Source organism: Athene cunicularia (assembly GCF_003259725.1).
Source record: "Athene cunicularia isolate RWA chromosome 10 unlocalized genomic scaffold, athCun1 chr10_part1, whole genome shotgun sequence".
Lineage (NCBI taxonomy): Eukaryota > Metazoa > Chordata > Aves > Strigiformes > Strigidae > Athene > Athene cunicularia.
In genome coordinates this window covers 295523-310800 of record NW_020799112.1, presented here as the reverse complement: position 1 = coordinate 310800, position 15278 = coordinate 295523, and positions in this window count along the sequence as shown.

The window sequence follows — 15278 nt, the reverse complement described above, 5'->3', positions numbered from 1 at the left end:
CCATCACCTCTTGCGCAAGCAGCCACACAGTGTTGGATCAGCCTCTGCCGGGAACCAAGGCGGGGAAGGTGTGGGGACATGCCTCGGCAGGGAGGCAGTTTTGGGGATGGAGCTGGAGCCCCGAGAGGCCACCCTTTGCTCAGAGGATTTCTACCTGACCCATCGCTGCCAGTGGGACAGACATGGTGCTTGTCTCCAGTTGTTACCCGGCCCCACTGGTTGTCCCCATTGCCCCTCTCTCCTGGTCCACAGCACAGAGGACGCTGTAGCTGGGGTTAAGCTGGGGCTTTGTTGTGATGAAGCCTGTCCAGTGTCCCATCCTGCTGCTTGGATGCAGCTCCTTGCTCAGGATCTTTTGCAACACCTGAATGACCCATGATGGAGCATCTTGCAGAGAGGGACAGGAGGATGGATGGAGGGACTCCCTCTGGCCAGTTTCCACCTAGCTGAACAGAGAGGTTCATGGTGCTGTGGCCAGTTTGGTTCTAGATATATTTGCAAGAAGGTTCATTTTTCCAGCTCTGCTTGTAAGTTACTGAAAGATTTTGAGAGAAGGGGAAGGTGTTGCTGCCCACTACACTGCCCAGTGAGCTGGGTTTTGTATCTCACAATGGAGACAGCTCAGGGTCAGCTGAAAGGGCTGCTAGGAGATGGAGGCAGAGCTCAGCAGGAGCCACCCATCATCCTAGTGGGAATTGAAACAGGAGGGGTTTCAGCCACACTTCAAGGAAGTCCTTTTCCAGAAATTGTGTTGAGTGTTCAGTCTTCTGCTCCTTCAAGATCCATCTTGTAGGAGAGGAACAAGTCTTCTGTGGTCTGGACCTTCAGAGGCATGTGCCAGGAAGAGCATCTTACTCGGGACTCCTTCATCACCTTTGCTCCCAGCCCCAAACAGGCTTTCAGCTCCTGTCAGTGCTGTTGCAGGTTTCCATGTGCTCTCAGAGACCCGGGACACAGAAACCCAGATGCCCCATTACCCTTCTGAATATCTCCATCCTGCCCAGAGACCCCATGTTTGACCCTGTGGGCACTGAGACCAGTGCCTGTGATGGGGAAGGGGACACGCTGATGCAGGGCTGGGCCTGGAGCCAGTCCCTGTTCCTTCCCAAGCATCATGCCCCATGCTGGGATTGCCCAGCTTGGATGAGGGGCTGCAGGTCCAGTCTCTCCTGTTACACAGATGCCCCTTCCAGGCTGCCCTGATCCCAGTGTTGCAGCTCTGCAAGAGCTGCTGGGACAGAGGGATAGAGGGAGGGAGTGTGGGAGGGTCTGAGATGGTACCCTGATGCACTGGGAGAGTGGAGGAGAGGGGGAGGACATCACTTCTCATCTTGCTCTATGTTAGAGATGTTGCCTCCCCACTAAAGAGCAAGGAGGGTTGCGAGCTCCCAGATTGCCTGTCCAGCCTCATCCCTGAGGGTCCTGCTCATCTGACCGTGGTCTGCTGCCCGAGCATGAGTGTCAGGAAGTGCATTAGCCTTTGGGAAACACCTCATCAGGGATTTTGTCATCACAGCTTGGCGAACCCTGTCCCCACAGATAACAGCCATTCCTCCCAGTTTGACGTAACTATCAGCTAGCTGAGCTTTTCCATGCTTTGCTGGGGCTTGTTAATGATGTACTGTGTGGTAATTAGTGCTTTCATCCCAGGCTGCAACTTAGAGAGAAGCTTTCTCTCATAATCCCTGTTGTTAGAGGCCTAATTAAAGTGATACACATTTTTCCATGGAACTCTTGTGTCTAGTGTTTCCCTGGCAGCCTTGAAATTTATGCACAGAGCAATACTACCCCACCTTGGACTGTGATGCAGATCTGTGTCTGAGCACACAGAAGCACTCTGCACCCTGTACCCTGGCTGTGGGCAGATGATCATCTGAATATCAGTTTCTTCCATCCAGGCAAAAGTGTTGAAAACACATGGTGTAATAAGAAATCATGCACCACTCTGAAAAGCAGTGGAAAGACCTGAGGGCTGATTTGCAAAATGTGGACAGAAATATTGTAAGATAAATTCTAATCAACTGCTTACTTAATATATTAAAAAAATAATAATCCATAGAGTCAAGATAGTATGGAAGCAGAGATGGGTTTGTGTTTTGCTGATTAAGGATACCAATTAAACTCAGACACCAGAGTGAAAAGAGCAGGCGTATTTTACTGGTGATAACTGAATAATGTAACAGTGTAATACAGAAAACATGCAGTAAGAAAAAGCAGAATAGTGCACTTAAAGCAGCAAACAGGAAAATACAGGGTAACGCATCAAATCATTACTACACGAGAGAGAGAATAGAGATTAAGAAAAATACATCACCACTTGCATACATTGCCATCATCCAGCCCCGCAGTGGCTGGGCAGCCCCGGTCACAGCGAGGGTTTGCAGAGCCTGTCCCGGCAAGCGGGAAATCCTATGCGGTGTGTCCATCCATAGGTGAGGCTTCCAAAGTCTCTGCAAACGGGCCCAGCCTTATATACCAGAGACTGACAGGCCAGAATAGCTGGCACCTTTGTTTTGGGCGGAAAATTTCCGTTTTCATTCTCCTGTTGGATTCCACCCAAAGCTTGGCCAGGGCTCAGGGGGGGAAACCAAGGGAGTTTCTAACAAGGCCAGATCCTTGGGTTCTCAGCCTTGAACAGGCTGAGCAAGGGAAGTTGGATACAATCTCTCCTCACTCCTGATTATATTCTGTCTAAGCTGCATCTTTCACTAGTGAGTTTACATACTTTGTTAACGATTACATGCCAAGTTAGCAGCTTCGGCTTGGGGCCTGTTGTTCAGACTTCAGTATTTCAATGCTTTAAGCACTTTTTACATCAGCGTAAGTGGGTTGTTATAACTTAGTACAATACCTACTAGCACAATGGTTTCAGCTATAAAATGTTCCGGATTCATCTATAGATCAACTTTGGCTTGGGCTGTTTGTCCAAGCCTTAGCACTTCATTCGGTCCTTTGACCTATAGGTGAATCATGGCTCTCAAACCATTTCATTATTGACATTAGTCTTCATTCATCAGTTGATGATGTCTCGTCAGGCATGTCCCTATCCAATATTGGGGAGGGTTCTTAAATGATCCTAGGAGTGAACTTAAGACACAAATGAGGCTAAATGTCATACAACCTTGTAAGCTCTATTTTTGGTAATAAGCAATAATAGCGATAGGACAGAAAGAAGAAGTCAGAATACCTAAGCAAGCAAACAGAAGAGATGCAGCAAGATCAGTTACTACCACCACGAATCCAGTGACATCCCGTTGTCTCAGTCTCAGTGCAGGTGATAAGGTTGCTACAGGCTCCAAGCTCCTCCAAGAGAGAGGTGATGCTGAAATCCCAGCTCCCAGCCCCAAGAAAAGAGTATGCAGTCCTTTTATTGTCCCAGTCCCCACAATTCCTCCAGAGTCCACCCATTTCCACAGAGTTCATTGTCATATGTGCCACCCTGTGCTCTTCCATGTGCACATGCCCAGGTGTTCACGGTGGTCTTCACTTGGCTCATGTGCAAGCGCAGCTTGACAGGTACTGCCAAGGATGTCGTTCTGGTTTCAGGCAGACATGGTGGTTTCTTCGGGAAGTTCATCTCCTTCAGAGTGTAATTCTCCATGGTGACAGGATGTTGAGGCCAGGTAGTGGTAGTGATGCAGCAGCAGTGTTGGGACAAGCACAGTCTAACACAGTCTTTTACACCAACTCGTGGCTCGACATTGCTTTCCTTGTGGTGGCACGAAGGATCGATATATAAAGACAGAAAGGATAGAAATAGCACGCAACATAATAAATAATAACATTTTAAATGGATATATAAATTTTCCATTAATAAACATGTAACTAATAATATCTTTAACAAATATTAATATCTGCAGTTAACAAGCATATATCTAACAACATCCCTAACAAATGTGTCATGCTTAAAATTAACTAACTCTACAAAACCTAAACCTTTTATAAGGCTATATAGTAAATTGGAATCACCACTAACATGTGATCCATTATTTTTCCATGGTTCTGGCAATGTACCACTGAGTGTTTGCAGCTCTGGCAGTCCACGCTGTCTGCTGCCCTGGTTTGCTGAAGTTGGGGTCAGCATATGCAGCAAGAAAATAACTTTCCATGCCCCCTTATCCTAAAGCACATGCGTCTTCTGGGCCTAGAAACTTCTATCCCATATTCAAACAAAGGTAAATTAGTAATATCACTACAAATAACAAATAAAACAATATTAACACTAACAACGCTTAACAACGTTATAACCAAACATATAATAAAGGTAACAGTAACAATAACCATGTCAGTTAATATTTTAATTAAACATATTTAACCAAAATGAGTCTGAGGCTGGGCCTAAGGATGTGCTCCCGGTCCTTGGGAATTGGTGGAAGGACGTGATTGTCTACATGAATAAGTGCAATTGCAAGACAATTTACATGGACACTGACAAGATGAACACATGTATACCACAGGAGAAAATATAGCAAAAACTAACAGAGCAACCTCCACAAAATTAAGTATCAAAAGGGGATAAATTCTGGTTGTTATCGTCAATTGTGGAGCTGAAGATGGTGGTCTGGCGCGCTGGAGCTGGGGTCTGCCTACAGAGCAGGAAGATGTATTTCCACTCCCCAGCGCAGAGGGCATCTATAGTTTAGGCCTTGGTATTTCCATCTCACCTTCATGGGCTCAATAATGACCTTTTAAAGTCCAAGCCCCATTAGCAAAAGGACCTTCTCCTGATTTGGTGTCTGTTGTTTGATCATAATACTGGCAACAGAATGACCTAAACCCATGGATTCTCTTTCCTCCCATTCTTGGTTAATACTTCGGAAGCTAGAGCTTCCTCTGGAGCCAAGGGAGAAGAGGTCACCCAAAGCAATTTTGCAATGATAGAAAATACATCCTAAAAAACTTTAATAAGACAACATCAACACTATGTAAAAATTTAAATTCACGTAAGGATCCCCCGTCGTAACTCAGGTTATCTGTCTCCAGGGGGGTTACCTGCAATAAAAAGGAAAGAAAAGCTTCTTGGTTCATTTTGAGAATGGGAGGTGGGTTATAATCAGAAGGATGGGATAATTTACCTTGTATTAATTTTGTGCTCCTTTCCATGAGCATCTTTGTCTTTCCAGGCTATACTTGTTTATTGGGGTATCCAATACCAATGGTGCTGCTCCCACTGTGGGGACTTCAACTAAGACAGGTTGTTCTAGAAAAGGAGATTTCTGGGGTGGTCAAGGCCATGGGGCTGTCATGATTGTTGGAGCCTTGGCACAGAATGCTGTGAGCTTTGGGCATCCATTTACTGACACATTTAATTCCACTTCTCCTTTCTTCAGAGGCCATAAATCTAAAGCTTTTTGAATGGTTTCTTTAGCTAATTCACAAGCAGCTTGCTGTTCATTTCCCCATTCAAATTCATATTTTTTCTTTGTCACCTTATACCAAGCGGTTAACATGTATCCCAAACAGGGAATATGTTACCTCCAGAAGTCGAATAGCCCAATGGATCTAAAATCTAAAAAAAAAATTAGTTTGTTAGGGTTTAGGCAGTATTTCTCAATGCCTACAGTGCCACCGAATTCCTAGAAACTTCACTGTCTGATTTTTTTTTTTTTTTTTTTTTTTTTCAGGGTTAAATTCCCAACCCTTCTGTTTCATGTGATTTACCATTAATTCAAGGACTTGTACCTCCTCCTCATCATTTCCTTGGATCAAAACATCATATATATATAGTGACTTAATTGTGTGTGAGGAGGCAGCTGTATTTCATCTAAATGTTCAGCTACAATTCTTTGACAGATAGTGGGGCTCTGCAACCACCCCTGTGGTAATCTAGTAAAGGTGCATTGCCGGCCCTGCCATGTGAAGGCAGATTGATCCCAGTGTTCTTCTGCAATCGGGATGGTAAAAAATGCATTAGCCAAATCTATTACAGCCTACCCAGTTCCTGGATGTTTCTGAACTTTTTCTATTAAAGTGACAATGTCTGGCACGTCTGCTGCAAGCGGTGGAGTATGTTTGTTTAGTTCTCTAAAATCCACTGTCATTCTTCAGGATCCATCATGTTTCTTGACAGGCCATATCGGATTGTCCCATGCTGTCATGGTCAGCTTTAAAGCTCCTACATCTAATAAATCTCTAGTTGTCTGTGATATCTCTTCATGTCCTCCTGGAATTCTAGACTGCTTCATTGTGACTAACCTAGTTGCAGCTGGGATCTGTACAGGAGGCATTTTTACTTTGCCGGCTATAACAGGTCTGGCACTAATACGGGGTTTAACTCAAGTTGATACTGACCATCAGAAAGATTTAAAGTTAGTCTTTTTAGAATCTCTATACCTTTTATATGTCCAGGAACAGGAACAATCATGACTGAATATAATCATTTTGGGAGGTTTCTTATTTTCATTTCTATTTGTGTTTGTACAGCTTTAATTTCTTTTCCTCCTATACTGTAATAATTACAAGTTTTCCTTTAAATTTCTTGGGATTCCAATATATTAAGGAGGCCTCTGATCCAGTGTCAATGAGGGTATTTACAGTTTGCAGGGACTGCTTGTTCTAAAAATACCCCAAAAACTTGAGCTCCACATGGGGTCATCGGTCCTTCTGCACCCACTGCCCTGGAGCTTGGCCATTAATTCATTTGTACTGATCATAATAGTGATTCACTTCCCTTGCCTCATGCAAAGGGTGCAAGTCAGAAAACAGTGCCTGATCATCTTTAAACCCTGGAATTGCTGATCCACTTATGGGGGTGTGGTGGTGGTGGTGGTGTTTGTGCAGGGGCAGGGAGTGGGGGATGGGGGGGGCACCATCCCCGGGCAGATGCAGGGTCCCATTAGAGTTTTGAGAAGGGGTGCTGTAGGCTAAGTTGTCCCTGAATTCCTAGTTTTAGAACTCTGCACTCTCTTGCTAGGTTTATTCAATCCTCTCTGTGTATATTTCCACCACAACTTGTTAGTTGGAACACTGTGAATTTTTTTTTTTTTCCCACGAGACATGCTGTCTTTTAGCAAAGCCATAAAATTTTCCTTACAAGAAATCCTATTTTCACTGTCTTTAGGGCTGTCTCGAGTATCTCAATTCCCTGCACTCCTTTGGGGGTCCCACTCCCCAAAGTCATCTAGCTATTTTATTTTTCTTTCACATCACAAAGGGGATTTCCTATCTCAGTAATCACAAGAGTCATGATAACATTTTTACAGTAGTACTGCATCTCACACACTCACACCCACTCTTAGATAAAACAGATCGATCTTATATTACCACACAAGGAGCTCCCTTACACCATTCACACAAACAACACAGAATTACACTTATAACCACAAGTACCACCAGGACAGTTATGACAAACAACAAATCCAGATTTAACACCATACATACAATACACACACTCCAAGTCTCAGACTCAATATCGGTGCCAATGGTCAAAGTACACAGCAAATCCAGCCCTTCTTCTTTTACTCTACTTATACTGTGCTACTCACACTGTGGCGCTCTCTGCCACTGTCTGACAAGTATCCAGCTTATCAGCAAGCAACTTATTCCAGCATTACAACATCACTATTTGACTCCGTAAATCACATATCTGTCGCTCCATCTGGGAGGGCTCTAACAACAGCCTCTTTACTCTGGGGTTGTTTTCTACATGCAGTTAACAAAACCCATTCTTGTTTATTTGAATCTGTAGTCTCTTTTCCTTTTCCAATAGGTATCCCTTTCCTATAATTTAAAACATCTAATTGTTTGGCTTCTTTCAGCCAGCTCTCCCATTGTTTGCATGGTCCTCTGACCTGAGCCCAATCCTGTGAACTAGGGAGGATTTTTTCCAATCAGGAGTATCTAGTGGACTTGACAAATTACCTTTGAACTTAAATAATGGCATTTTTGTTGGATCCCACTTCTGACACCAATTTATGTTTTGCTGATTAAGGATACCAATTAAACTCAGACACCAGAGTGAAAAGAGCAGGCGTATTTTACTGGTGATAACCAATGTAACAGTATAATACAGAAAACATGCAGTAAGAAAGAGCAAAATAGTGCACTTAAAGCAGCAAACAGGAAAATACAGGGTAACGCATCAAATCATTACTACACGAGAGAGAGAATAGAGATTAAGAAAAATACATCACCACTTGCATACATTGCCATCATCCAGCCCCGCAGTGGCTGGGCAGCCCCGGTCACAGCGAGGGTTTGCAGAGCCTGTCCCGGCAAGCGGGAAATCCTATGCGGTGTGTCCACCCGTAGGTGAGGCTTCCAAAGTCGCTGCAAACGGGCCCAGCCTTATATACCAGAGATTGACAGGCCAGAATAGCTGGCACCTTTGTTTTGGGCGGAAAATTTCCGTTTTCATTCTCCTGTTGGATTCCACCCAAAGCTTGGCCAGGGCTCAGGGGGGGAAACCAAGGGAGTTTCTAACAAGGCCAGATCCTTGGGTTCTCAGCCTTGAACAGGCTGAGCAAGGGAAGTTGGATACAATCTCTCCTCACTCCTGATTATATTCTGTCTAAGCTGCATCTTTCACTAGTGAGTTTACATACTTTGTTAACGATTACATGCCAAGTTAGCAGCTTCGGCTTGGGGCCTGTTGTTCAGGCTTCAGTATTTCAATGCTTTAGCACTTTTTACATCAGCGTAAGTGGGTTGTTATAACTTAGTACAATACCTACTAGCACAATGGTTTCAGCTATAAAATGTTCCGGATTCATCTATAGATCAACTTTGGCTTGGGCCGGTTGTCCAAGCCTTAGCACTTCAGTTTGCCATAGGTTATGTGCAACAAATAGTTCAATCCAGCTGGAACTAGCGCAGATTTTTGTAGGGCTTGTGGAACCACCTTCCAACTGGCTTTGATCTTGAAAGACCCCCTCACTCCACTTGGACTTGGGCCACCTTCTGCTGGGGATGAGCTTGCAGATCTTGGAACAGGAGGACGAATATTATGGTGGAAGATATCCAAGGCAGATCTGAGGTTGGCTGAGTCTCCTGTGGATGTTCTCTACCAGCTTTGGGTCTCACAAGGGCTTGTGGTTTAGGGTGCAGAGTTCTTCCCACCCAGTGGTCCTGTCCCACCAAGCATCACCTTGGGATAGTGTCTAGCAGTTGGTGACATTCCTGCCATGAGAGGTTGAACTAGAGGCCTTCAGGGGTTCCCTCACTGACATTTATACAAATCTGGTGGCCCTGTTCCTCCCACCATAGTCTCACAGAGCTCCCAGTAGAGCTGGATCCCTAAAACCTTTCATGGCATGTGTCTCCCATTCTTCCAGAGAAAGGGTACATGGCAGGTGAGGAAGCTGGGAAACTGGCCCTTCATGAAAGGACATGATCTGAGGTCTAGCACTGCCACATGGGTGTTCCCGGTCAAGAAGAACAGAGTCCATCTTGGCCCAGGTCCCAGATATGTATTCCCAAGAGACCTCCTGCCCTGCTGGGAGCTCTCTTAGCCCTTCTCTTCCCATGGCATTTGCATCCATGTCCTGGAACAGGTTGCTGCCCTCCACTCCATGCTGGAGCTGCTTCCTGAGGGCATGATGCAGGCTGGTGGCTACCTCATCTGTACCACCAGCCTGGACCAGTTTGTGCAACAGGTTTTGGGTTGAAAATACCTGGAACAGGTACAGATTTCCTCCTGGAGACAAAGGTCCTCCCTGGCACATCAGAGGGTGGGGGATGCCAAGACCACTGAGCGCTGGAAGTGGAAAGAAAGAAGTGTCCAAAGTTCACTCTTTCTGGATCCTACCTGGAGTGGACGGGGTCTTACTCTATCCACCTTGCTTACTGCTATGACTGGCTTCCCATACAGGGAAAACACCTCGGTGTTGCAGTACTGATCTACATGCATTTTATAAAAGCCATCAATTACACAGCAGTTCTGCCAGCTCTACAACACCTGGCACGGTCTCAGCGTTGTACAGGGAGTCCAAAGGTTGGCAGCAGCTGCTTTATGGCACCTTCCTCTCTGCAGCGCAGTGGGACCATGTGTTGCAGGAGCTGTTACCAGTGCAAAGCAATTTCCCAGTGTTACATCACATTTAGCCTTTGTTTTATACACCACGAGCTTGAAGAACCGATTAATATATTAATACCTTATTCTTATTACGGTCCTTGGCTGGTTCTCAGCACCATATGGAGTTTAAAAAGGCATCATAACAAATAGAAAATGGAAGTGAGGTTGTGCTAGATGGCTTCTCCCTGCACGCCACCACCCTGATGATTTTTGGAGTCCCGTGTAGAGGGTTCTGTCGCAGGGGGGGCTCTCATCTAGCCCCATGCTGGTTTTGTCCCTGTTACTCTAGAACTGTTTTAATCCGCTGAAGACCAACATCTCATGCCTGCCAGGAACAGGTGTTGCAAAGAAAGCCCATAAAAAAGGTTTCGTGGCTATGTAGTTGGGATGATCTATCTCTCTAGCCTCAAGCAGCAGCATTTGGTGCACGTGCACTCTAAGAATATCTCCTTCTGAGCAGGGTCACATAGGAAACCTTGGGTCAGGCACAGCACTGAGTACTCCCAGGCTGGGCAGGCACTGTGATTCTCCCAACACAGTCAAGCACTTGTTCCTCTTTCTCTGGGTTATTCACAGCAGGAGAAATCACAGGATTTCAAGACACCATGTTCCATGATGTCCTTGTAGTTGCTTATGCACCCAAGTCTAGAACAAGGCATTTGCTTGGGCCAGCATGAGCACATCCCTTGTGAGAAGATCTGGCTTGGGACAAGCAACACTGGCATCATTTCATACTCCAAAAGGCATCTTCTGGGCTGAGAAAGAGGGTCAGAGGAGAAGAGTTTCCCATAAAGACTGAGGCAGTGGGAACAGGCTGGATGAAATGGTCTATGTGGTGTGACCAGGAGGGTTTGGCTCCCTCTCATTTCCAAGTGAAACTGAGAAGCTGTTGCCAGCTCCAGGGTGAGATGAAGCCATTTTTTGAACTACTGGGGTTTCCATGGAGGTACCAGATCTCTGTCGGGTCTCTTACTGTCTACCAGAGCATGTTTCCTGCATCTTTAGCTCACTCCCTTTTTGGAGGCCTCAGCTGGAAGCCAAAGACCTGATGCAATGAAATGCTTCACCACAGGGTCCCATATCGATGTTTTCCAAAGTGCCTCTGCCATGCTTTGGACAGGAGAGAAGGAGGGAAGTTGGTACATGGCTTAGATCTCCCTTCTCTTCACCTCCCAGGAGACCCCATCCTCAGTCCCTAGGGCTGAACAAGGAAAGGATGAACAAGGAAAGCTCAAAACCTATGATGGGGCAGGGCTATTTTGAAGGTACCCAAGTGCTGGATTCAGAATGCACATCCTTCCTGACTGCGGTTTGCCATTGTGTGACATCCTCCTGTGTAACTGGTATCCTTCCCACACTGCCAGAGAGTCTCCATGCTGCCAGTGCTTTGCAGTGAGCTGTTGGGTCCTGTCATGAATAAAAGGCCTCTGCATCCATGATGGAGCATCCAGATGGTTTGCAACCCTACACTACATTCAACCTTGGCTCCTCTGCACTAGGATGCCCTGATCCCTACGACGTGGAAATAATTTTCAAGACAATAGGGGTGCCATGCTCTGGATTCCTGCTTCCTCAGGCTGTCTCAGCCTCTGTACTGGTTGGGTTTACCTTGGTCAGGTCAAGTTTTGCTGTTCATATCAGGACAAGAAGATCTTTCCCTGGAGGAGCAAGGTGTTTAGGAGACTAAGACTATTTTGCTTCCTGACGACAACCTGGTTTCCTTTTTGACACTTTCTCTCCCTTCCTCACTGCCTGTTTTGTTGGTCTCCTATGAAAGAGAGGTCTCAAGACATCTTGGAGAAAGCAGCACCCCAACCTGGAGCCTGATGTCTTTGCTGAGGGAGTAGCAGGAGAGCCAGTCCTGTGTGAATGAGCATGAGCACTGCACTAAGCCTGGGACACCAATGACACCAAGTGGTGGCATTGGACTTTCACAAACTCCTCTGAGCCAGTGCCTCCTCATGAGGCAGTCCTACAGCTAAACAGAAACAAATGGCAGTGGTGAAGGTGGCTTGTCTCCATTTCTCTTATCTCACTTCACAGCCTTTTCCCATCCATGGGGTCACACCATGGCCACAGGTTGTGAGAGGAAGCCCAGGAGACCAGCTACAATCTCAGATGTCTGTGCTGTCACAGATGTCCCAACTGTCATGGTTTCTGAGGGTCTGTGCTGCAGTTCTGCTCTGCAGTGGGCAGTGCACCCCAGGGAAGTTGTCCCAGTGACCTCAGTTGAGTCAGTAGCCTCATGCATCTCTGCTTGTGGTGTGCAGAAGCAGCAAGCTCTGCTGTGAGCAAGTTCTTGAGTCCAAGCAGTGGCATGGAGGGGCAGTCTTGAACCAGAGCAGCAAGGGGAACAATGCAGAGCTGGAAAAATAAAAATTAAGAATTTGCTCAGTTCCCTAACCTGGACACAAATCTTTGGTCCTGGAGATCCCCAAAGAATATGACCTGAGGAGTGAGAGGGCATTGTGCTGAGAGACTGTGCATGCTATGTTAGAAAGGCAGATACCAGTACTGAGCAAGCAAATTGCCCAAAAATGGCATTCCTCAAAAGTTTTCTGACTTTCTCAGTTTGTAATTTGGATTGAAGTGGGATTGGGGTTTTGGGCTTGAGTGGTTGCTTGCCTGTGTGGGAGAAGGAGAAACACTGGACCAGTCAAGCAATGGAGCAGGTGACTCAGCCTTCATACCTGGAGGTTTTCAAGACCTGATGGAACAAAGCCCTGAGTAACTTGGTTTGACCCCAGAGCTGACCCTGCTTTGAGCAGATGGCTTGACTAGAGGTCTGCTGAGGTTCTCTCCACCCTGAGTTAGCCTATGCTTCTAGGATGGTGTCCAAGGCAGGTTCTGGGCACCTTGCTTCTTAGTAGCTCCGTGGGCCAACATTGCTCCAGCAATCTACATAGCAGTTCAGAGGAGGAGGATGAAGTGGTGCTGCATGGTGGAGCAGGCACCCCTCAAAGGGACTGCTGCCCATGGAGGACCCATGCTGGAGCATATACAACCCCAAAGGGACTGCAGCCTGTGGGTGAGCCCATGGCAGAGCACGTACACCCCCAAAGCAAGACGTGTGTATTGAGCAGTCACAGAGGAACACAGGGAAAAAGCAAGAAGGAAGGAGCAGCAAAGAGGAAACCACTACAGACTGACCGCATCCCCCTGCCACCTCACCAAGGGGGCCAAGTGTAACCTGCAGTGGTGATGAGGAGGAAGAGAGGTGCTGAGAGCGATGTTGAGCCTGGCAAAGGGGAGGAGAGGTGCTTTCCCCAGGTGTGAAAATGCTTGGGGTTTTTGTTTGTTTGTTTCCAAAACCTAAATCAGTATTCAAATATTTATTTTATATTACTTGACAATAAATGATGTTAAATTCCTCGAGTTAAGTCTGTTTAGCCCATGACAGTAATTACCAAGTGACCTCCCCATCTTTATCTCAACCCATAAGGTAGCAATGGGGGACAAACAGACAGGCAATTGACAGGTTCTTGCTGGGTGAGTGGGACAATGAGGATCTCACCTAGGCATCTCACAGCAGGTTTATGCTGTGATGTTCAGGAACCTGCTCCCCCTGCAATGAGATTTCCTGGATGGGACATGAGCTGGTGGCCCCATGACATGACAACAGATCAAGAATCCCATTAGGCTGCCAGTCCATCACACTGCCGGCTGAGAGGCATCTGGTCTGCTCTAGTGTCAAACACGATATGCCATGTCATTATTTTTCTTGCTTATAATCAGTTTTAAGCCAAGGCTTTGCTACAGCTAATAAAAGGTGATCTGGGGGTCAAATAACCTGCAGGCTCATTTTTTGCAAACAGGAGCAGTGTGAATGCTGGTAGTGTCCACAACAGAGTCTGCACCCCAAGATTAAACTCGGAGAAGGAGTGGTGACACTACCACATGACATTTCTGCAGCACCTATCTCTTTTTCACCTCCCAGAGTTGCCAGCCAGCCCCACGCAGGACCTGGGGATCCCGTCATGTCCCCAGCTGTCCCCTACAGCTTCAGCTCTCACCTGACTTGGGACATCCAGTGACATCCTGTGACATCTTCTGAGAAGCATCCCCAGGCCTGGGGCTGGGCAGGAGGCAGCACTGTGACATAATGGGAGTGGGCCAGGGCATCTGTGCCTGCGTGCCCCACATCTGCCCTGGGATGGAGACAAGCCATTCTCTCCTGCAGCTCCCCAGAAAAAGGTTTAGGGCTGCCACCATCTTTCCCTTGCTCATGAGTAAGTTCCTGAAGGAGCAATGCATTCATAAACACCATCTGGGCTCCAAGTCATCCATGAAGTGATAGAATCACAGGATCATCTGGGTTGGAAAAGCCCTTGAAGCTCCTCCAGTCCAACCATGAACCTCACCCTGACCGTTCCCATCTCCACCAGACACCTCAGCGCTGGCTCAGCCCGACTCTTCAACCCCTCCAGGGATCCCGAGGACTCCCCCGCTGCCCTGGGCAGCCCATTCCAACGCCCAACAGCCCCTTCTGCAAAGAAATCCTTCCTCAGAGCCAGCCTGACCCTGCCCTGGGCAGCTTGAGGCCATTCCCTCGGGGCCTGGCGCTGGGTCCTTGGCTCCAGAGACTCATCCCCCCTCTCTGCACTCTCCTGTCAGGGAGTTGCAGAGGGCCAGGAGGTCTCCCCTCAGCCTCCTCTTCTCCAGACTAAACCCCCCCAGTTTCCTCAGCTGCTCCTCATCGGACATGTGTTCCAAACCCTGCACCAGTTCCGTTGCCCTTCTCTGCACACGTTCGAGTAACTCTATGTCGTTTTTGTAGTGAGGGGCCCAAAACTGAACACATTAATCAAGGCGCAGCCTCACCAGTGCCGAGCACCGGGCTCAGATCCCTTCCCTGTCCATGCTGGCCACACTAATCCTGACACAAGCCAGGATGCCATTGGCCTTCTTGGCCACCTGGGCACACTGCTGGCTCCTGTTCAGCCGGCTGTCATTCACCCCCCCAGGTCCCTCTCTGACTGGCAGCTCTCCAGCCACTCCTCCCCAAGCCTGTAGCGCTGCTGGGGGTTGTTGTGGCCCAAGGGCAGCCCCCGGCATTTGCCCTCAGTGAAACTCCCCCAGTTGGGCTCAGCCCATGGCTCCAGCCTGTCCAGGTCTCTCTGCAGAGCCTCCCTACCCTCGAGCAGACCAACACTCCTGCCCAACTGGGTGTCGTCTGCAAACTGACTGAGGGTGCACTCGATCCCCTCCTCTAGAGCATCAGTAAAGATGTTAAACAGGAGTGGCCCCAAAACCCAGCTCTGGGGGA